Below are 2,500 nucleotides of genomic sequence, written 5' to 3'. Positions count from 1 at the left end.
GGCAGGAGGAAAGGAAAAGGGTTAGGCTGGGAGCCAGCCCTTGAGGTTGGTGAAGGCAGGCAGGCAGGCAGGCTGGCAGGCTGGCTGGCTGGCGGATGAGAGTGGAGGCAGGAGGAAAGGAAAAGGGTTAGGCTGGGAGCCAGCCCTTGAGGTTGGTGAAGGCAGGCAGGCAGGCTAGCTGGCTGGCTGGCGGATGAGAGTGGAGGCAGGAGGAAAGGAAAAGAGTTAGGCTGGGAGCCAGCCCTTGGGGTTGGTGAAGGCAGGCAGGCAGGCAGGCTGGCTGGCTAATGAGAGTGGAGGCAGGAGGAAAGGAAAAGGGTTAGGCTGGGAGCCAGCCCTTGAGGTTGGTGAAGGCAGGCAGGCAGGCAGGCAGGCTAGCTGGCTGGCTGGCGGATGAGAGTGGAGGCAGGAGGAAAGGAAAAGGGTTAGGCTGGGAGCCAGCCCTTGGGGTTGGTGAAGGCAGGCAGGCAGGCAGGCAGGCAGGCTGGCTGGCTGGCGGATGTGAGTGGAGGCAGGAGGAAAGGAAAAGAGTTAGGCTGGGAGCCAGCCCTTGGGGTTGGTGAAGGCAGGCAGGCAGGCAGGCAGGCAGGCAGGCAGGCAGGCTGGCTGGCTGGCGGATGTGAGTGGAGGCAGGAGGAAAGGAAAAGAGTTAGGCTGGGAGCCAGCCCTTGGGGTTGGTGAAGGCAGGCAGGCAGGCAGGCTGGCTGGCTAATGAGAGTGGAGGCAGGAGGAAAGGAAAAGGGTTAGGCTGGGAGCCAGCCCTGTGAAGGGTATAGAGCTGGTCCGGCGTGCCACGGCCGGGACGAAAACCGCATCGTTCGTCCTGAATCGGAGGTTGGACTGTGTATGCACAGTATAGTATGTGGAATATATACAAAGGTTGAGAATTTTTAAACAAAAATAAAAGAAAGTAATTGTGAGAAATAAAGAAAAGGAAAAGAGGTTGCTGTATGCCTGGAAAAGGCCGGAAGCCTCCCCACGGCTGTGAGAAGGCCAGGGGGTCAGGCCTGGAGCCAGCCCCCAGCAGGAGTAGCAGGCTGGGGGTCCTGGAAAGGCTGGAAACCTCCCCGTGGCTGCGAGAAGACGAGGGGGTCAGGCCTGGAGCCAGCACCCAGCCTGCTCCTCATGCTGGGGGCCTGGAAAAGGCCGGAAGCCTCCCCACGGCTGTGAGAAGGCCAGGGGGTCAGGCCTGGAGCCAGCCCCCAGTACGAGTAGCAGGCTGGGGGGCCTGGAAAGGCCAGACGCCTGCCTGTGGCTGCTAGAAGAAGACGAGGGGCTCAGGGCTGGAGCCAGCACCCAGCACGAGTAGCAGGCTGGGGGGCCTGGAAAGGCCAGAAGCCTCCCTGTGGCTGCTAGAAGAAGACGAGGGGGTCAGGGCTGGAGCCAGCACCCAGCACGAGAAGCAGGCTGGGGGGCCTGGAAAGGCCAGAAGCCTCCCTGTGGCTGCTAGAAGAAGAGGAGGGGGTCAGGGCTGGAGCCAGCACCCAGCACGAGTAGCAGGCTGGGGGGCCTGGAAAGGCCAGAAGCCTCCCTGTGGCTGCTAGAAGAAGACGAGGGGGTCAGGGCTGGAGCCAGCACCCAGCACGAGTAGCAGGCTGGGGGGCCTGGAAAGGCCAGAAGACTCCCTGTGGCTGCTAGAAGAAGAGGAGGGGGTCAGGGATGGAGCCAGCACCCAGCACGAGTAGCAGGCTGGGGGGCCTGGAAAGGCCAGACGCCTGCCTGTGGTTGCTAGAAGAAGAGGAGGGGGTCAGGGCTGGAGCCAGCACCCAGCACGAGTAGCAGGCTGGGGGGCCTGGAAAGGCCAGACGCCTGCCTGTGGCTGCTAGAAGAAGAGGAGGGGGTCAGGGCTGGAGCCGGCACCCAGCCTGCTCCTCGTGCTGGGGGCCTGGAAAGGCTGGAAGCCTCCCCGTGGCTGTGAGAAGAGGAGGGGGTCAGGGCTGGAGCCGGCACCCAGCCTGCTCCTCGTGCTGGGGGCCTGGAAAGGCTGGAAGCCTCCCCATGGCTGTGAGAAGATGAGGGGGTCAGGGCTGGAGCCGGCACCCAGCCTGCTCCTCGTGCTGGGGGCCTGGAAAGGCTGGAAGCCTCCCCATGGCTGTGAGAAGATGAGGGGGTCAGGCCTGGAGCCAGCCCCCAGCACGAGTAGCAGGCTGGTGGGCCTGGAAAGGCCAGACGCCTGCCTGTGGCTGCTAGAATAAGAGGAGGGGGTCAGGGCTGGAGCCAGCAACCAGCACGAGTAGCAGGCTGGGGGGCCTGGAAAGGCCAGACGCCTGCCTGTGGCTGCTAGAAGAAGAGGAGGGGGTCAGGGCTGGAGCCAGCACCCAGCACGAGTAGCAGGCTGGGGGGCCTGGAAAGGCCAGACGCCTGCCTGTGGCTGCTAGAAGAAGAGGAGGGGGTCAGGGCTGGAGCCGGCACCCAGCCTGCTCCTCGTGCTGGGGGCCTGGAAAGGCTGGAAGCCTCCCCGTGGCTGTGAGAAGATGAGGGGGTCAGGCCTGGAGCCAGC

Source organism: Chaetodon auriga, chromosome 23 (assembly GCF_051107435.1).
Source record: "Chaetodon auriga isolate fChaAug3 chromosome 23, fChaAug3.hap1, whole genome shotgun sequence".
Lineage (NCBI taxonomy): Eukaryota > Metazoa > Chordata > Actinopteri > Chaetodontiformes > Chaetodontidae > Chaetodon > Chaetodon auriga.
Note: the sequence above shows the minus strand (reverse complement) of the source record.